Source organism: Stegostoma tigrinum, chromosome 44 (genome assembly GCF_030684315.1).
Source record: "Stegostoma tigrinum isolate sSteTig4 chromosome 44, sSteTig4.hap1, whole genome shotgun sequence".
Lineage (NCBI taxonomy): Eukaryota > Metazoa > Chordata > Chondrichthyes > Orectolobiformes > Stegostomatidae > Stegostoma > Stegostoma tigrinum.
Genome location: NC_081397.1, coordinates 13,384,777 through 13,406,682, shown reverse-complemented (window position 1 = coordinate 13,406,682; position 21,906 = coordinate 13,384,777). Strand labels below are relative to the sequence as shown.

Genomic DNA, 21,906 nt, shown 5'->3' with positions numbered 1-21,906 from the left:
CAATCTGACAGATTTTTGTTTGGCTGAGATAATAAGGGGATGGGGCTAAAGGCAAGTTAATGGTGTGAAGGCACAGACTGAAAGGTGGAACAGGCTCAATGGGTGACATAGTGGCTCAGTGGTTAGCGCTGCTGCTGCACAGTGTGAGGGATCCAGCTTCGATTTTAGCCTCAGGTGACTGTCTGTGTGAAGTTTGCACATTTTCCCTGTGATGGAGTGGGTTTCCTCCAGGTGCTTCTGTTTCCTGGTATGCTCCAATGGATGTGCAGATTAGACATGCCCCTTCTCCCCAACCTTTGAGAGAAGCCATTCCTCCTCATCTCCATTTTCAAGCTGCCCCAACCCCTTATCTTGACTTGATGTCATCTCATTGTAGATTTTCCCACATGAGGAAACATCCTCTCTCCATCTCCTTTGTCAATCCCTCAAATTTAGCATTTTGGATCCCTCAGTTGGATCTCCTCTGATTCTTCTGAAGTCCAGAGAGTATCGGCCAAAACTGCTCAGTGTGTCTTCCCAAGATAAATCTTTGGAATTATTCAGTCTGTTATGGACAAGACTAGACCAGGCCAGACCCCCTCAAAGTATTTTCAGAAGGTAGTCTCTACCCGAACTTTATTTTTAAAAGTGAACGTGAAGTGCTTGTTTCAGATGCAATGCAATTGGGCAACAACTCAATGTTAAACAAAACAATGGATTTAAACACGACAGTTAAAATGCAACAAAAGAAGGAAGAAATAAGAATAACTTAACTCTGTTGGAAATGTAACAGAACAGTAGATACAGTAACTATTGCTAATTAACTGATTCAAAATAGTAACATCCCATAAACACACTCCTTGACAAACATGTAAAATTGAGACACAGGTTCTCACGTGCAGAACTCCAATCCAGGAGGGTAAAGAGTCAACAGAAAATACAGAGACAGCAGGAGCCGGGAGACATCCACTGAAGCTTCAAAGGCATTTGAGACCCCAACAGCTTCAGATGCACGTGAAATGAAACAAAACCGAGAAATCCTGATCTGAGAGCTGGCCACACTCATTCAGCCTGGACAAAATAAAACTCAAGCTGTTTAGTCAAGCGGTCTTCACCAGCGAGCTCGACACCTCTCATTCAATCTCTCTCTCAAAAGAAACCAGGACAAAATAATCTCTTAAAGTTACAGTATCATTACAAAGCTCTTTATCTCCAATGACGTTGGGGTGGGGAGAGGGGCAAGGCTATTTGTTTTGTAATTACAACCACTCTACAGATCAGCGACTATTCCTGTCTCAGAAGTGGACGTGGTTGGGGGGAGGGGGGGCTTTCCTCGATGGCTGCTTTGTGATGCATTAGATTGGTAACAGCGTGGGTTCAATTCATACACCGGATGGGGTTACCGTGAAGGACTCTCCTTTTGAATCTCTCCATCACCTGAGGCGCAGTGACCCTCAGGTTCCATCACCATCCAATCCCCTCTCTCCAACGGGACAGCAGCTCTAATGATCTGGTAAGACTGTGGTGAATTGACCATGATCTGTAATTGATGCACCAATTGCTTTTTAAAAAGTAAATGTCGACAGAAAGCTGTACTTTGTACAAACCGTTATAGCGATCATGTATCTCTCTGAAGTTGACAGCTCACCCCCATAAAACCCACCCCCCAATGCCAACCTCCCACCCCACCCCGCCACCAGAAGATTAGGTCATTAAGTAGATGCAGACCACTTTGGGAAGTTGGAAATCTTTGACGAGATTCACTTGGCAGGACTGCACCTGGAAAATGAACAGATTCTGTTTGAAGCTTTTCATCTTGCATCAATCAGGAGAAGACAGCAAGAATGGCAAATTTCAAAATCTTAGCCGGATTATGGAGAGGGAGAGAAAGAGGAACAAACTTAATGTTGCAGGTGAGAAACACAAAGTTCTGGTGAAACTCAGCAGGTCTGGCAGCATCTGTGGAGAGAGAGAAACAAAGTTAATGTTTCAAGTCCAGTGACCTGTAATCAGGGTTGACCCTTTGAAATGAAAGAGCAAGCCATTCAGTCGTATTCATCGCTACAAGTTCTGAATAATGAAATGAAATGGGATGGATCACCCAGCATCGACCTAGGCACCGGAAAAGACAACAGACCTGAAACAGCCCTGTCAGCCCTGCCACGTCCTGCTTCCTAACATGTGGGGGCTCGTGTCAAAATCCGGAGAGTCAGCATTATACTCAGAATCATACCTTACAGACAATGTCCCAGACACCACCATCACCATCCCTGGAGATGTCATGTCCCACCAGCAGGACAGACCCTGCAGAGGTGGTGGCACAGTGGTATACAGTCAGGATGGAGTTACCCCGGGAGTCAACATTTATTTCGGACAACAGGAGGACATAGTACGCCCTAACACACTGACCACATTCCCTACATCAAGAACATATCAGAACAGACAAGAAGTCTCCTAAGACCACTAGGAATCAGGGGAGCACACAGGCCCACAGCCACTTTATGATAAATACTCACAATGATGAAAGACCGCATTCTCACAACATGCAAAACCAATGTGGTCGACAAAATACCAAGCAACAACTGCTGAAACCATTACCTTAGACAGACAGGAAGGAAACTAGCCATCAGGACACATGAACATCTGCCAGCAGCAAAATGGCACAATAAACTCTTCTTAATATTGGTACACTGACAGTGAAGGCCATCAGTTTAACTGGGACATGGTAACCATAGTAGTCCAAGCCAAACATAGACACACACGGGAATTCCAAGCAGCAGTCATTGAATTGAATTGGAAGAGGGAAATGTACACTGAGAGCTAACTGCTATATTGTTCATTTTGTTTCAAGGAGACACCGAAAGTTTGGACACTGGAACATCAATCTGTTTGTTACCGCATTACAACTGCTTAATGTCTGAGTGTGGTCCCTTCTGGCCTGGGTCTCTGGGGCAAGGAGCCATTCGCTCTGGGTCCAGCATTGTTCATACGAGGAGCATTGTCATTTCCTGTTTCTTTGGTGACCGGAAGTTCGGTGGAGGGACAGGTAATGGTGAGGAAGCAGAGAGGCTGCCGAAGGAATTGAACAGGCTCGGAGAGAGGGCAAAGATATAGCATATGGAATACAATGGGGAAAAGTGTGAGGTTATGCACTTTGGTGGGAATAGAGGCATCGACCATTTTTCAAAGGGGGAAGTCTTCGGAAATCTAAAGCCTTACTTCAGGATTCTCTTCAGGTTAACATGCAAGTTCATTCGGCAGTTCATTTCAAGAGGGCTAGAATACAAGAACAGATGTACTACTGAAGCTGTATAAGGCTCTGGTCAGATCGTATTTGGAATATTGTGAGCAGCTTTGGGCCCTGTATTTCAGGAAGGATGTGCTGGCCTTGGATGGGGGTCCACAGGAGATTTACAAGATCCCAGGCTTGTCTAATGAGGAGTGGGGAGGACTGTGTGTCTGTGCTCAATGGAGCTTAAAAGGATGAGGGAGAATCCGATTCAAACTTACAGAATACTGAGAGGCCTGGATAGAGACCATGACATGAGGGGCACAGCCTTGGCATGAAGGGATGATCTTTTCGAACTGAGATGAGCAGGAACTTCTTCAGCCAGAGGGTGGCGAATCTGCGGAACTCATTGAATGTCTTTAAGACAGTGATAGATAGGTTCTTGATTGGTAAAGAGATCAAGGCCGAGGGGGAGAAGGCAGGAGAATGGGGTTCTCGGCCACAATCATATGGCAGAGCGGACTCGATGGGCCAAACAGCCTAATTTTGCTGTTATCATATGGGTCTTACATTGACTCTTACTGAGTGACCTGTAATGGATTACACACTTTAGCACCTCAGAATAAGAGCTTTCTGTCGCTACTGTCTGTACCACCCACACTAAAATGCGCTCAGGCAACTGATTGACCAATACAACTTCAGGGCTAGGAGCAGGAGGAGACCATTCCGCCTCTTGGGTGCCTATGGCCCCATTTGATACGGCACAGCTGATCCTATCTTGGCCTCAGATCCAGTTTCCTGCCCCGACTCCCATTCCCCATCATAGATTACAAATCTGTCTGTCTCCTCCTCCAACTTATTCAGTGTCCCAACATTCCCCACACACTCGGGAACAGCAGTACACACAGCACAGCAAATTCCCCAGATTCACATCCCTCTCTCCCTTGGAGAGAAGCCATTCCTCCTTCTCTCTGTTTTCAATCTGTACCACCACCTTCTCCTGAAATGTTGAACTCTTGTGCTAGATAGTCCCACATGAGCAATCATTCTCTTTCCTTCTCCTTTCCATCTTATATCCCTCAGTTAGATCTTCTCTCATGCTTCTAAACTCCAGAGATTATTGGCCGAAACTGCTCAATCTCTCCTCATAAGACAAACCCCTTACCTCAGAAAATGACATGGACAAAATCGCGTTACATCTAAGTAGTATACTGGATGTAGAACACACATCCCAAAGTGAGCTAGTCACAGTGTCGGAGAGGTCTCCAGCGCCAATAAAAGGCCCATCGAGCCTGTGCCAGTTAAAAACAACCACCTCACCATTCTCTAATTCCATTTCCCCAGCACTCAGCCCATTGCCTTGGCATCCCAGGTGCACATCAAAATCCATCTTCAATGTGATGAGGGTTTCTGCCTCTCCCACCTTCGCAGGTAGCGATTTCCAGGTTCCCCACCAGCCTCTGGGTGAAAACGTTGTACCTCATTGGTCCCTCCATCAAGGAGGAAACGTTTCTTCCTGCTCACCCAATCTATGGTCCCTCATCATTTGATACATCCCAATCGTGTCCAGCATCTCAATCTCCTCTGCTCTGACGATAAGAACCCCAGTCTGTCCAATCTCTCTCCATCACTGGCACTCTCCAGTGTCGAAAGCAACATCCTGGTGAATCTGCCTCTACACACTCTCCCCGTGCATTTAGATACATTATGTCAATAAAGTGTCTTTTCTTTTATTTACAGCTCACTGTGATGTTGCATCAGGCGGGAAACATGTAAGTTATTATGTAGTGAAAAAGCTGGCAGTTAATTTTTAACCTGCAAAGTTATGTTTATAGCAGGTGGTTCATGTAGAGTCACCGTTGTCTCCTTGCAGAGAGAGAGAGACAGAGAGAGAGGGACAGAGAGTGAGGGACAGAGAGTGAGGGACAGAGAGTGAGGGACAGAGAGTGAGGGACAGAGAGAGAGGGACAGAGAGAGAGAGGGACAGAGAGAGAGAGGGACAGAGAGAGAGGGACAGAGAAAGAGGGACAGAGAGAGAGGGACAGAGAGAGAGGGACAGAGAGTGAGGGACAGAGAGTGAGGGACAGAGAGTGAGGGACAGAGAGTGAGGGACAGAGAGAGAGGGACAGAGAGAGAGGGACAGAGAGAGAGGGACAGAGAAAGAGGGACAGAGAGAGAGGGACAGAGAGAGAGGGACAGAGAGAGAGGGACAGAGAAAGAGGGACAGAGAAAGAGGGACAGAGAGAGAGGGACAGAGAGAGAGGGACAGAGAAAGAGGGACAGAGAGAGAGGGACAGAGAGAGGGACAGAGAAAGAGGGACAGAGAAAGAGGGACAGAGAGAGAGGGACAGAGAAAGGGACAGAGAGAGGGACACAACAGCAACAAGTGTTTTACTGTTTAACCTGAGGGTCACCACATCGAAGGCAAAGGGCGACGATCATTCCCAGCAAACTCAACCAGTGCAGAAACTGAACCACACGCTTTCAGCACGACCAGACAGTCAACTGAGCTAAGCAAGCCCTACATGGCAAAAACACTGGGCAACACGGTGGCTCAGTGGTTAGCACTGCTGCCTCATATTGTCTGTGTGGTTTCCACCGGGTGCTCCAGTCTTCTCCCATTGTCTAAAGGTGTGCAGGTTCGGTGGATTGGTCATGCTAAATTGCTCATAGTGTCCAGGGGTGGGTAGATTAGGGAGATTAACCATGGGAAGTGAACGGGTTCGAGGAATGGGTCTGTGTGGGATGCTGTTCAGAGGGTTGCTATGCACTCAATGGCCTACTTCTACAATGGAGGGATTCCACTGATGTCGATGTTTGGCTCAATGGTGTGGGGCAAATTATACTGACCTGAACACCGCACTTTGATATGATTCATTTTCAATTTCTGAAATAATGGGGAGGCAATATCCTATTCTGTCAGATGGCTGGGATATACTGTGAGGACTTGAATTTAAATCTTGCTGTGGCATGCGGTGGATTTTGACTTCTACTTTAAACAAAACAGATCTGGAGTTAAGCCTCTAATGATGACCATTGTAAGAAGCAAAGAACAATCTGGTTCACTAGTGAAGACTGACATGAGAAGTTATTTCTTCTCTCAGGGAGATAAGAGACTTTGGAACTCCATGCTACAGGGAGCTGTGTGTATTTGTGGCAGCAGGGGGAAGGCAGATTTAAGGCTGAGATTGACAGATTCTTGATCAATTGGGGAATCAAAGGGAAGGGCAGGAAAGTGGACATGAGGAATGTTGGATCAGGCACAGTCCTATTGAATCGTGGAGCAGGATCGAGGGACCGAATGGCCTACTCCCATTCCTGTCTCTGACGGTTCTTATGGGAGCAAAATCTGCCATTCTCACCTGATCTGCTCTGCACGTGACTCCTCACCCTTTGCAAACTCCTCATTGCCTTCAGGCCGAGCACGTCGATCCATTCAAGGCTATTTTGAGATTGGCATCCACTTGCCACATCCTGTTCAGAGTACAGAGAAATAACATTCGTCATCCTCCGTTTCAACGTTGTTCCAACTGTGTGCTTTTCTAAGAGGAACTGGTCTGTGTAACAACCCCAGATGTTCACAGCTCATGAAATAAACTCTCAGTGTCTTCCAGATAAAGTTTGTTATTCTCACCATCCACTCCCTCCATATCCCCACGTTCACCACCCACCCCCTCCGAATGTCCAGCTTGTAGACTCAACACTGAGATGATTCCAACAGTTTAATGTAGATCAGAGTGACATGATCTGCTTTGGGTGCAAAACCAGGAAACTGGGTTTTTATCCGCCGGATTGGGATGTCGGGGTGCTCCAAGACCTGGATGTACCTCATACACCAGTCACTGACAGTGAGCATTACAGGAACAGCAGATGGTGAAGAAGGGAAATGGGATGTTGGCCTTCATAGTGAGAAGGTTCCAGTCCAGGAGCAAGGCTGTCTTGCTGCAATTGTACAGGGAGAGACCACTTCTGCTGTATTGTGTCTGCAGTCTGGGGTCTCCGTCTCTGTGGAAGGATGTACTGGCTATGGAGGGAGTGTAGCTGAAGTTTCCCAAACTGAATCCTGGGATGGCAGGCCTGATGGACAAGGAAAGACTAGATTGGTGGGGATTATATTCACTGGAGTTTAGAAGATTGAGGGTCGATCTCATAGAAACCTGTGAAACTTCAATGGGACTTAATAGGGGTAAACACAGATGTTGCTGATGGCTGGAGTTGGGGCTGAGGGCACGTGAGTCCACACTCAGGGGGTCACAGTCTAAAGGAGATGGGGAAGGGCTGAGGGTGGGGAGCCAATGGGATTCTCTGTCACAGAATGTAGTCGGGACCAGAGCAGTGAATGTTGTTCAATTAGTTGCATGGAGTTCTTAGGGGCAAAATGTCTTGTACAGCCACATCATAACATCCCAACTCCTACATTCAGTGTTGGAACTGATGAAGGCAACTGTTCCAAACTTGCCGTCTGCCTGGGACTCCACTTTATGCAACTATGTGCCTGCACCCATCGATCCCTCTGTTTGACAACACTCCCCAGGGCCCTACCATTAACCTGCCCTGGTTTGCCTCAGCAAAAATGCAACACCACTATATTTGTCTAAATTAAACTCTACCTGCCAGTCCTTGGCCCATTGGCCCAGTTGATCAAGTTCCCAATGTACTCTGAGATAACCACCTTCACTGTCCATGAGGCCACCGATTTTGCTCCTGCTCCTCATTTGCTATGTTTCTGTATTGTCCTATTTTCAGGCTGAGCAAGCAGACCAGCAACCATCCTGCATCACATACACCACCCTGAGGCACACAGATATGCGAGGGGATGAGGAACCAGGTCAAGGTGAAGAGGGAAATGTTTCTGTCAATCTTCCGCGGACATTGTGAGACAGCACAGAAGAATCCCTTCAATGCCTCACAAATTGATGGATAGCAATTGTTCCTTCCAGCAAATAAGGGGGAGAAGGAAGAGAGGACAGAGGAGCGTCAGGTTTCTGCAGCTGATAAATGGCTAAGCTTTCTTCCCATTCACTCAGCCAGACATCAACTCCAAACATGAATTTGCCTTGAGAAGCCATCGGAATAACTGTCTCTCACATAACTCTGAGTGGGCCAATCTCTTCTGCTGTAACATGATCTGACCCATGATGGCAGGGATTTGAGATTTTGTGCTGTCCATTCCTAACTTGAATAACTACTTAATCTCCCATTTAGTGGGTCAGGACAGATGACATAAAGAACTGAATCTACTTTGCATTTATTTTATAATTGTGGTGAGCTGGAAATAATTATAGGCAGGATTGTTCTCCAGCCCCATCTACATGACCCTCTAAACTTCTTCATTTTCAAATATATATCCAGCTCTCTTTTCATACCTCACATGGAATCCACCTCCACTACTCTCCCAGGCAGCGCATTCCAAATCCTAACAATGCTCCGAGGAAAGATGTTTCTCCTCATCTCACTCCTCGCTGTCTTGGTGACAGTCTTGAAATTGTGACCTCTGGTTACTGACATAGTGTAAATAGAGTATTGAACTTCACTCTCTCAAAATTCTTCATAATTGTGAACACCTCCATAAGGTTTCCTTTTAATCTTCTCTGCTCCAAGGGGAATAAGCCTGATTTCATTAATCTTTCCTTGTCAGTAAAATCCTGCTATCATTCTAGTAATCTTCTTTGAACCCTCCCCAGAGGCTTCTTCCTTAAATAAGGTGTCCAGAACTGAACACAAATCTAGTCTGAGCAATGTGGTCTTAGCAATGATTTGTAGAGGCGTAGCATTACGTCCTTCCTTTGAGACTCAATGCCTCTATTTTTAAATTCAAAGATCCTTTGAACCTGCTTCTCAACTGTTTCAACTTGCCTGGCCACCTTCAGAGAATAATGCACATGAACCCCAAGATCTCACTGCTCCAATACTCCCCTCAAAGCTGTACCCTTAAGCTTGTTTTGTTTCTCTGTGTTTTTATTCGCAAAATGCACGAGCTCATATTTTTCTGCATTGAAATTTATCTGCCAGGTATCTGCCCATTTGGCCAACTTGTCAATGTCCCTGTGAAGTCACTCAGTATCATCCGCACAATTCACTCTTCTCCCTGGCTTAGTATCACCTGCACATTTAGAGATTTTATCCTCAATACCCAACTCCAAATCATTTCTATAATCAATATATTTGTCGACATATACCTGTCAGTTTCTCAAATGTAAATGTATGACTGTATTTACCAGCCTGTATCTGTCAGTTTCTGCTCTGAGAATTGAGAGTGACAACATTAATCTGTATCTGTCAGTTTCTGTTGTGTGAATATGAGTTCCCAGCCTATGCCTCTCCATTTCTGCCTTGTCAGTGTGTAAATGCACTTATCGAAGTACACCTGTCAGTTCCTGCTTGGTGAATGTGTGGGAGCTGTTCCCAACATGTACCTGTGAGATTCTGCTCTGTAAATAGGAGAGTCTAGTTAACAGACTATACTTGTCAGTTTCTGCTCTGTGAAACTGGGAGTGTAGTTATCATTGCGTATGCCCATTTTAGCTTTGAGAATGAGGGTGAAGTTATTCATCTCTCCCTGACAGTTCCTGCAATGCGAATGCATGACTGACATTAGCAGAAACCAAGAGAGACTGATAACTACAGTCACACCTTTACATTGTAGTCAATGTGTTGTCATCATTTGGGTGTTTCGGCAATATGAACAAGTGGGTGTAGTTATCAATCTGTACGTGTCAGTTTCTCCTCATGTATCAAAATGGCTAAGTCTCTGAAGGCCAGTATTATTTTCTGTGACTGTACAAATCACTCTGTGATAGCTATTGTTAGAGGCTGGCTCTGAATCTTTTCTGCATTGTGTGATTTATGAGTTGAGTGTCAGTCCGTGTGGTAGGTGAGGGGGGTGAGGAAGTTCAGGACATGGGGTGATAACAGGAGGGGAACTGCTTTATTCTGAGAACCATTCTGACAAATTGTCACATATTTCCTATTTGGTCAGACAGCCTGAGATCTGTGGTACCACTGATTAAACTGCTAGTTTCTCACCAAAATCAGAATCACAGATATGGTACAGCATAGGAGCAGACCATTCAGCCCACTGTCTCTGTACTGGGAATTTTTTATGCAGCAGTTCCGCAGTAATTGTTAGGAATGTGAACTGCATCTACTCATTGTCAGCGTCTATTTGTAAAGGCCAATATGACATAAGTTCTGTGGGTATCTGGCTTTTCATAACGATCGTGGTAGTTTTGATATGTTTCCCACAGTCTCAGGGAGAGTACATGGATCTCATTTTCGTATGTTCAGTTGTGGTTTGTGTCGGAGTAGTAAACTCTGTCAAACTCTTTTCAATTGCACTCAACTGCATTGCATTTCAGTCTCAGTTTGTTTTTACATTGTGCATGAGGTTGAGTGCGCAGTAGAATCTATCTGTCACTACTGGGCACTGTAATAGTCCAATATCCTCAGGTGTAATCAGAGATTTTGAGAGTCAGTTCATATCTGGAAATTACTGAGAGGCCGTACTTCATTCTTTTCCTTTTAGCATCCACTGGCTGTGTGTGAGTGAGTTTTCCCTCGTGCTGCCAGTCTGTATCTCAGTTCCCGTCTCCTGTAGTGAATGGGAAACCACCGAAGATTTTTAATTGTTGGTGCCTGTGGGAATCATGTGCAAGTGAAAGGCAACACACTGCTACAAAAGGGATACTGTGCTGTTCCTCAGATTCAAGACTGGAAACACAATGGGCCTTTGTAACTTGTATAGTGTAGAGTTGAATGGGGATTAATGATATAAAGTGTTGACTGTCAGAATAACATCCGTTTCTTTTTCAGTGTGTAGTGATATGCTTTTCTGAGTAATGCTAAAGTAGCAATCAGTGTAAACTGTGAAAGCCAATGGCAGTGAACAATTCAACTGCATTGCAGCTGCCTGACCACACAGTGTCGCTTGGACAGAAAAGACAAACGGGGAACTTATTCCCTGATGTAGACAGGACATGACCCTGCTCTGTGCCGTGATGGTGGAAGCAATTACTGGTACTCTTGTGTTGTTCTATGGGAGGGAAGTGGAAAGGAAAAGGAAGTTTATTTTCTGTCTTGCAGTGCAGCAGATTTAAAGTGTGAATTTCAATTTATTGAACAATCAACACTGTTCAACTCTGCTTTGAAACAAAAGGAGTATTTCACAAACCTACCAAGCAAACCAATTTTGTCTATTTTTATTTTGTGCACTGCTTTGAAAAGTAACCAATTGATTAAACTGATTTATTGTGAAAATTGTATTCAGATATCTTGGTATTTCTCTGCAATACATCCAAGGGAGGGCCAGGAGGAATGTCAGGCTCTTTATAGAAAATTGAGATTAATTTTGAAAGGGGTACCAGAGGTTTCTTGCTGGACTGAAAAAGACAAAGCAAATTCTATTCCTGAAAGGTGAAGAAAAGGAGAATGATGTTGCGATAAAGGTGGGGATGGCAGCTCCTCTGCTGCTATCATACATTTATGTGAATGAAATGTTGAATGAATGGGATGAGAATTCTCGGTACAGACTCAATAATGTGAAGGACTGCAGGCCTCTCTGACAATGGTTCTGTGAGTAGAAATCATTCCAGATGTGACAGTTTCTTGTTGCTTGCAATGTATATGGTATTGCATGGCTATTATATGTTGGAATGTGTGTTGGGATGGTTTATGCATTTGATAGTGAGAGAGAGAGAGAGAGGAGGGTGCAAGAGAGGGAGTGAGAGTGTATATTAGCAATTCTCTCAATGTCAGTCTTTGGCACAGCACGTGCATTTGGAATTCACCTTATTTAAGTTTTGTGACTATTGAGACAAATATTCATGGAAATAATAATTGTCTATCTGTTACTGCTAACTGAAATGTTTGCTTCAATATCTGTACTCCATATCTACTTCCCATGTGGTTGGTCAAACTAACAGCATCATCTATGTGTTCACTTGACTGTAACACTAAAAGTACCCTTACTAAATGCAGATTTCATGCTGTTCCTGTGTATATATTTTGGATGAGGATTCAGTCTGTCATTCCTCAAAAGTGAAATGGTTTCGAACTGGGGGGCTGGAAGTGACAGCACAAATAAAAGATATACACTGGTACTTCCTCAATGGTGTTTGACTCTTGGTTAGAACACATCTCTCTGGAAATTGCATTCAATGTGTGACATTGAATCTGCTATCACTGTGGCTAGGATATTCTATGCTCTGACAGTGTAACATACCTGGTGGTTGCTGTAAGATGCTGGTCACAATTGGCTTTGTACTGAGAAAACACTAAATTGTCCTGGTCCTTCAAGTATTGGCCTGGAGGAAGAAGGAATACCTCCTGTAAACTAACATCAGTTGAGATTGATCAGATTGATATTGCCAATGTAACATTCAGTTAATTATTCATTAGGATTGTTTGTTTCGAGCTATTTATTTGAACAGAACCACGGTCAGATTCTACTCCTAGCCTGAGCTTCTCCTTGTCTATTTTTTTTTCTTAAAATTCGAATACCTGGTTGAGTGAGATCCAAAAGCTAACCAACACTGATACAGCTGCATGAGTGGGACCACATACTGCAAGTGGGTATATGGATATGTGAGTTTCGTCATCGATCTATATCTGTCAGTTCCCATTTGTTGAATGCGTGAGTGTAGTTACAAATATGTACCTGTCAGTATATGTTCTGTTAATTTTGTTTTAATAAATTCACATGTAGCGAGAGACAGTGAAATGCTCTGTTTACGAGCAGTACAGGCCGATCACAGTCAGCAAGGATGTACAGAACAAAACAACTCAGAGAGGAATGCAGGTTACATTTCACAGCGTGCGCACTCGGAGAGAACAACATTAGCAAGATCATCATTATTTGAGGCCAAAGAGTCGATTCATCAATTTAATAATGAACAGAAAGAAGCTGCCCCTGAACCTGTTCGGGCTTCTGTATCTTCTGCCTGAATCAAGAGGTTGTAGGAGATTATTCATCCCTGGAACATCTATACACTGTTACCCTGTGCAGACTGATCTCAAAACTCTGTGACCTTGGTCTCGGCTCCACCCACTGCAACTGGATCCTCAAATTTCTAACCCATAGACTGCAATCAGTGAAGACAGACATTTGCATCTCCTCTACAATAACACACAACACTGGAGGCCACCCGCCAAGGATGCAACCTCAGGCCCCTACTGTACACCCAACACTGTGGGGCCAATTTCCAAATGAACACCATCTACAAGTTTGCTGATGACACCATCATGGTGGGACACATATGGAACAACCAGGAGTCAAAACCCAGAAGGGAGATAGAGGGCTTGATGACATGGTGCAGTGAAGGCGACCTCTCTCTCAATGTTGGAAAAACTAAAGAACTGACCATTGGCTTCAGAAAGAATGGCGGAGCACTACCACTGCCGCACCCCCACCCCCCACCCGCCCCTCCGCACACCCGCTACCCCACCCGCCCACCCCCCCGCTACCACACCCACCCACCCCCCCGCCCCCTCGGCCGACGATGTTGTGCCGAACGTCTCCCCTAATCCTCATGTCTATCTAACCTCCACTCCTACCTATTGCTATCATCCATATGCCTGTCTCATAGCTGTTTAAATGGCCCGAAAGAGGCTGACTCCACTCTCCTTTCCAGAATGCATTCCACACCCCGACCACTCTCTGAGTAAAGAGCCCACCTCTGACTTCTCCCCAATATCTACCTCCACTCACTTTAACACTCTGCCCCCTCACAATAGCTACCTTCACCCGAGGAAAAAGTCTCTGGCTGTCCATTCTATCTATACCTCTGATCATTTTGTACACCTCTATCAAGTCATCTCTCATCTTCGTCACTCTAAAGAGAAAAGCCAAAGCTCTCCCAACCTTTCCTCGTAAGATCTTCCCTCCATTCCAGGCAACATCCTGGTAAATCTTGTCTGCACCTTTTCCAATGATTCTACATCTTTCCTGTAATGGCATGACCACAACTGGACTCAATATTCCAGGTGTGGACGAACCAGACTTTTGTATAGCTGGAGCATAACTTCATGGCTCTTGAACTCAATCCCTCTGTCAATGAAAGCTAACACAACATACGCCTTCTTAACAACTCTATCCACCTGGCTGGTAGCTTTCAGGGAGCTGTGAACATGAACCCCAAGATCCCTCTGCTCCTCCACACTGCCAAGAAACTTTCCACTAACCCTGTATTCTGCTTTCAAGTTTGTCCTTCCAAAATGTATCATCTCACACTTTTCAAGGTTAAACTCCATTTACCAATTCTTAACCCAGCTCCGTATACTATCAATGTACTTTTGTAACCCACAACATGATCCACCTTCGTATCATCTGCGAACTTGCTGATGCATTCTTCCACGCCTTCAACCAAATCATTTACAACAATCACAAATGGAAGAGAACCCAGAACAGATCCTTGTGGTACACCACTCGTAATTGAACACTATGTCAAATATTTTCCGTCCACTACTACCCTTTGTCACCTAAGGGTCAGCCAATTCTGAATCCAATCTGCCACATTTCCCTCTATCCCATGCCTCCTTACCCTCTGCATGAGCCTACTGTGGGGAACCTTATCAAACGCCATACTTAAATCCATGGATACCACATCCACTGCTCTACATTCATCCACGTGTTTGGTCACCTCTTCAAAGAATTCAGTAAGGTTTGTGAAGCATGTTTTACCCCTCACAAATCCATGCTGACTGTCCCAAATCAAACTGTGCCTTTCTAAGTGATCAGAAATCCTACCTCTCAGAGCCCTTGGCAATAATTTGCCCACCACTGACGTAAGACTAACTGGTCCGTAATTTCCAGGGTTATCCCGATTTCCTTTTTTGAACAAGGGATTGACGTTTGCCACTCTCCAATCTTCCAGCACTCTACCCGTTGACAGTGAGGGCGAGGAGATCATTGCCAAGGGCCCTCCAATCTCTTCCCTCGCTTCCCACAGAATCCTTGGATAAATCCCATCAGGCCCGGGGGACTTACCTATCTTCACCTTCCTCAAAGTTCCTGGCACATCTTGCTTCCTAACATTGGTAGGCTAGAAGAGGTCAGACTGTTGCGTACTGTTCAAAAAAAATCCTTAAGAATCCTCCGATCCTTCAGCCACTTCACTTCAATCAATGACCTCTGATTTTTGAACAGTTTCTCCAAGCAGGTTCCTCCTGTCCACTCTGTCTCTCCTTATCACAGTTTTGTTTTCGAAAATCATGACACCCCTCAGCCTCCTCTATTCCAAGCAATATAACCACAACCTCTGCAAACTCTCCTCGTAGCTACAATCTCCAGCCCTGGCAACATTCTGGTAAATCTCCTCTGCATTCCCTCCACAGCAATTACATCCTTCCTGGAACGTGGTGACCAGAACTGCACACAATACTCCAGTTGCAGACTCACCATTTCCAGATACAGTTTCACAGTTATATCCCTACGTTTGTATTCCATACCATTGTCAATGAAGGGGAACATTCTACATGCCTTGTTTACAATTCTAAATACTTGTACTGCTACCTTTAGTGACCTGTGCACCTGCACGCCAAGATCTCTCACTTCATCTACCGCTCTCAACATATTCTCAATTATTTTTGATTCCATTTACTGTTTGAGCTTCCAAAGTGCATTATCTCGCACTTATCAGAGCTGAACTCCATCTGCCATTTTCCTGCCGACTCCATGAAACTATCTGTACCATTTTGCATCTTACAATTATCCTCTACACTACCCACTACATGGCCAAGTTTGTGTTGTCTGCAAACTTCTCAAATAAGCCCACCACATTCAAGTCCAAATCATCAATGCAGAAAATGGACAGCAGGGGTCCCAACACTGAGCCATGCTGAGCACCACTTGAAACAGCTTTCTATTCACAAAGGCAGCAATCAACCATTACATGTTGTTTCCTGTTACTGAGCCATCTTTGGACCTCACTAAACTCACTAATACTCTAAATACTCTCACTAATACACTAAATACCTCACTAAACTCCATACAGATGGCATCCAATGCACTTCCCTCACATATTCACATCACAGAAACTGACAAGGACAGACTGATAACTAAACTGATATATCCACATTGTAGAAACTGACAGAGACTGACTGATAAATATGTTTACATATTCACACAGAAGTAGTTAGTCACTGCCTATTTCTGCGATATAAATATGAGCTTATTTATCAATCTGTTTATATTCGTTTCTGCCATTGGAAATTTTGAGTGCAGTTATCTGTCAGTTTGTGTACTGCGCATATGTGAGTGCAGTAATTAATCTCTAGCTGTAAGCATCTGCTACTTCAAAACATGAGTATAATTATCAATCCTTACCTGTCAGGTCCTGCTATGTGAATGCATGGCTGCTGTGATCAATCTATTCTTGTACTTGTGCTCTGTGAAATAGTGTTTTAAATTTGTCCCTGTCAGTCTGATATGTGAATGCATGAGTGTATTTACCACACTGTACCTGCCAGTTTCAGGTCTGGGAATATATAAATATAGTTGTCTATTTTTATCTGTCAGTTACTTCTTTGTCAATATGTGAATGATGTTAGCTGGAACTAACAGATAGCAATTGATATGTTAATATGTGAGTGCTGTTATGGATCTGTACCTGTCAGGTTCTGCTCTTTGAGTATGATTTCAGTTATCAATATATGCCTATCAGTTTCTGCTCTGTCAATCTGGGAATAAAGTTATCAATATTTAATTGGCAAACACTTTTCTGTGAAAATGAATTTAGTGGTTCAAACGTACTGTTCAGATGATGTCAAATGAGCCTGGGAGTGATATTTTTATTCTGTCCATATCACTTTCTGTTATGTGCATATGTCAATGTCATTATTATTCTGCCCCTATCAGTTTCTGGTTTGTGAATGTGAGGATTTAGTTATTAATCTCTACCTGTCAGTTTCAGCTAAAAGAATGAGAGTTTCACTGCTGATTTCTGCCTGTCAGTTTCTGTTCTGTCCATGTGAGTTTAACATTCAGTCTATCCCTCTCAGACTGCTGTGTAAATACAGTTGTGTAGTTATCAATCTGTACACTTTCAGCCTCTGCTTGGTGAATATGTTTGTGTAATTCTCAGTCTATCACTTGCAGTTTCTGTTATGTCAATATATGAGTTTAGTTATCAGTGAATACCTGTCAGTTTCTTCTGTGTGAATATGTAAATGTCATTGTCAATCAGTACCTACGGCAGCAGATGAGTGTAGTTATTGCTCTATGCCTGTCAGTTTCTGCTCTGTGCATCGGTGAGTGAAGTTACCAATCTGTCCCCCATCAGTTATTTGAAACCAAGACTGTTATAAACAATCATTCTGCTTTGGGAATGTGTGATTTTACCCATCAATTTCCACCTATGAGTTTCTGGCTTTGAATAGGCAAATGCATTTATCAATGTGTAACAGTCAGTTTTTATTCTGCGAATTTGTGTCTAACAACATTATTCTTGCTGTCAGTATCTGCAACATAAATGTTAGGCTGCATTTCCCCATCTCTCCAGTCAGTTTTTGCTGTGTGAATGGCCAAGTCAAATTATCAGTCCATGCCTGTCAGTTTCTGTTATTTGAATGTGAATATGTGTTTCATCATCAATTTTCTTTTGTGTGTTTCTGGAATGTGAATGAGTCAGTGTAGGTATCAATCCGTATCTGTCAGTTTCTACTGTTGTGTATCAATGTGCCTTGATTCTCTTGCAGCCAGTAATATTCTCTGTGAATATGCAACACATTCTGACATAGCTAATAGGGCGTTGAGACTGGATTTTAATCTCTTCGGCATTTTGAGACTTCTTAGTTCGTTATCAGTTGGCAGGATCTCGGAGGGGTCATATAAATGGGGCTGGTTTCCTCTGAGAACCATTCTGAATCAACAACACAATTTACAGTTTATGTGCTGAGTGTGGGTTTTATATACCGATTGTATCATATGTTGATTCTCTGTCTCAGTAAGGGATTTGTTTTTTCAGGTTTCAGTAGTATCAATGAGACATTTAGATTCTTTTTTTTGTATTGGACATCGTTAGTGCTCTTTCTTAAAAATTTTGTTTTGCACCTGTCTGGCTATTTCTATGTTACATTTTTAAACTAATACTCTATACAACAGAATATCATTTACTTCATCACCAGGATCAGAATCAAGATGAGGTGCAGCGTGGAAGCAGACCATTCAGCCCACTGTGCTTGCACTGGGACATTACATTCTGCATACTAGTTTCCAGTAATTGTTGGAATTGTGAACTTCTTCCACTCACTGCCAGTGTCTGTTAGTGCCAATTTGACATTAGTTCTCCAGTTATCAGCCTGCGAATAGCTGCAGTGCTAGCTTCGTGATGTCTGCAACCATCTCAGGTACAGTAGATATTCACTGACTCTGTACGATTGAGGGATTAATATTACACTGACGTTTGTCCGTACCATGAGGACTAACGTGATTGTGCTGCAGGGAAGGTTGACATGAACATCAAGCCCTTTGTAGAAAATTGAAACAAAAAATTCAAAGAGATACACAATGTTTCTTGCCAGACTGAAGAAAAAAAAAGAAATATTAACTCCTGTAAGGTGAAGAAATGATAAGGGTGAGGATAGCAGTTCCTCTTCAGCCTCAATACATTCATGGAAATAGAATGCTGGCTGATTGGGATTTTAAAAGTTGTTCATTGAAAAAAAAGGTGCAGACGCAATGGGCTGACGGGCCTTTCTCTTGTGCTGTAGAGTTCTGTAACTTGAGGGTGTTAGTGGAGATCATTTTGAGTCTATAATTTTCTATGATTTGCAGTGAACACAAAAACAATTTAGTTGTTCCACATTGTAACATACACCTTCAGTCAGTCAGAGTGTGTGTGTGTGAGAGTGAGAGGAGGAGAGAATTATTCATCAAAGGATTAATTCTGTCCTTCTCAGTCACTGATAAACTTCATATAAACATGTTTCATCCACTTTAGTAACTCTTGTTGCACAGGTTCTTCCCATTTCTGTACTTAACATCTCACTGAGGTATGGCTGTTGAAACTATGTTGCAGCATGATCTATTGTTTGTCTTGATTGTAACTTGGAAAATGCCCTTGTTCAATGCAGATTTAATGCTGTTCCTGAGCGTCTATTTCGGATGACCAATCAGACTATCCACCTTCAAAACTTGTGTCAACGTCAGTGGGCTACATACCTGCTGATTGTTAGCAGTAACTGGTCAGATTTGGCTTTGTACCGAGGAAATACAACATCATCCTGGTCCTTCAAGTATTTGCCTGGAGGAAGTCAATATACAGAAAGTCTGGCCGTATTGAACTAATCAACATAACATCAAGTTCATAATCATTGGGACGTGTGTTTGTTTTTAAAAGAAGAAAACGAGCAAATTGAACAGAACCAGAGGCTTTATTCCCTGTTCTCCAGATCTGCTCCTTTTCTGGGAATTCTCATGGTACTTTTTTTTCCTGAAATAATTCGAAATCAACTGAGTGAGAATCAGAAACTGAGCAACAACTGTACTTTCATACATGGGGCTATCCGAAGAAACAGGCATGCATACACAGATCAATATCCAGCTCACAACACACTACCTGTGAAAAGGAGGAACAAAGGGCGCTATTTTAAATATTTCAGGTGAGAAATTTAACCTGGGGACTCAAATACCTGTCCTTTTCAGGGTTATAACATGCCTCTAGTCTATGTTTCCACTGTTCACGGCACTATGTCCAAAAACAGCGCGAAACTGAAGCCGAACAACGAATTTTCATCCCAGTTTAGAGGATGAACAGCACAAGACTGACCCCCCAGCAGCTTCTTGCCGCTGTGTCTCCCTCCGCAGGCCCACACACAGCCCGAGAAAGGCCTCTCTCTCCCCGCCCCCAGGCCGCTCACTCCAAGTTCCGGGACCAGCTCCTGCTCCGCTCCGCCTCTTACCAACAGCCCCCGGTTCTCCCTGAACTGAACCCGAATCAATGCCGGTCTCGGAGCCCCCTCTGTGCCCCAGACTCACATCTCGATGCGCTGCTGGAAGGAGCCTGCTGTTCCCTCGCTTCCCTGGGCGCTGTTCTCTCCATTGCGGCCTGTTTCAAACAAACCTCTTCCACTCACTGAGTCAATGGCAGCGCTGGGGGAGGGCCTCACGCATGCGCTCCTCTGGGTTGTGTGTGACAAAGGGAAATGCAGGGATGCAGGGTTGCAGGGAAATGGCGGTGCAATGGGTCTGGGAGGGGATGCTCTTCAGTGGGTCGGTGTGGAATTTTAGTTGGGCTGAAGTATCTGTTTCCACATTGTAGGGATTCTATGGTGATTCTATGAAGCGTGCTGCAGATTAAGCGCATAATTGTGAACTATGTGCCAATGTTTTGTTCTGCTCATGTCACCTCCCTTACTGTTTTCAGATAGAATAAAAGTTTGAGCATAATTTTGAATGCTCCTGTTTCCTCCCGCAGTCCGAAGGTGTGCAAGCTAGGTGGATTGGCTGTGCTAAATTGCCCGTGGTGCCCAGAGATGTTTAGGTTTGGTGGATTAGACATGAGAAATAAAGGGTAGGGGAATAGGTCTGGGTAGGGTGCTCTTCAGGGGGCGATGAGGACTTGTTGGGCCAAATGGCCTGGAGCGGTTCAATGTGTGGCAGCATCTTCGAAGGAAAAAGGAACAAAATTAACATTCTGGGTCCAGTGACCTTTCCGCAGATTTGATGGTGGTTGGGAAAACGTCAGTTTATATGCAGATAAAAGGGGAGTGTGATGGGGTTTGGAATAAATGTTCGGACAAAGCCTAACAGAGAGAAGAACATTTGGACAGAGTTGATAACGATCAGACTGGGAGGTTGAATAGTAGTTTTTGGGAACTCTTAGTGGGTGGTGGATAATGGCAGGGTATGTGGTAACAAGGCCTTGTGAGGGGTAGAGTTTAGGCCCAAAAAATATTGATCTCGATACTGGGTCTGGAGGGCTGCAGAGTCCCCAAGTGGAAGATGAGGTGTTGTTCTTCTAGCTTGTGTTGAGCTTCAATGGAACTCTACAGCAATCCAGAGACAGAGATGTTGGACTGGAAACGGGGTGTTGCATTAAAGTGGCAGGCAACAGGAAGTTCAAGGTCTTTTTTGCAAGCAGAACATAGATGTTGTGCAAAATGATTACCCAGTCTATGCTTTGTTTCACAACTGGGTGTTTTAAGAGAATTTGGACAGTCCTTGTAACTGGGCAAGAATAATGCAGACATTTCAAAGAAAAAAAATGCCAGCTGTGGACATCACTGACTGGTCTGAGCATTGATTGACCCTCCTGAAATGCCCGTGAGAAGGTGGTAGTGAACTGCCTTCCTGAACCGTTGCAATCTCTGAGCTGTAGGTCGGCCCACATTGCCATTAGTAAGGGAATTGCAGGATTTTCACAGATTGACACAGACTGAACGGCCAATATACTTCCAAGTCAGGATGGTGAGTGTCTTGGAGAAGATCTTGCAGATCATGCAGTTCCCATGAACCTGCTGCTGCTGTCTTTCAAGATGGAAGTAGTTGTGGGTTTGGTAGGTGCTATCTAATTTTATATTTGAGAGAGTGGATGTTTGTGAATGTGGTGCCAATTAAACAGGAGCAGCCTTTTCGTGGATAGTACATTGCTTGCTGTGTGCAGTTGGAGCTGCACTAATACAGGTAATGGGGGCTACAGAGGGGAAACCTTTACACTCCTGACTTGAATGTTGGAGATTTTGGACAGGTTTGAGAAATCAGG

General features: G+C 44.0%; 1 protein-coding gene and 1 long non-coding RNA gene across 2 annotated transcripts in view; one reads left to right on the top strand and one right to left on the bottom strand.

Moving 5' to 3' along the window:
• Positions 1-21,906, top strand: part of LOC132207182 (uncharacterized) — a 245,502-nt gene that overhangs the window by 220,404 nt on the left and 3,192 nt on the right. The window lies entirely within an intron of this gene.
• LOC132207257 (uncharacterized) lies at positions 580-20,310 on the bottom strand. Its single transcript, XR_009443381.1, has 4 exons — positions 20,181-20,310; positions 19,365-19,446; positions 6,571-6,682; positions 580-1,938 (listed from the first exon to the last, which is right to left on the bottom strand). It is a non-coding gene; the product is annotated as an uncharacterized LOC132207257 (long non-coding RNA).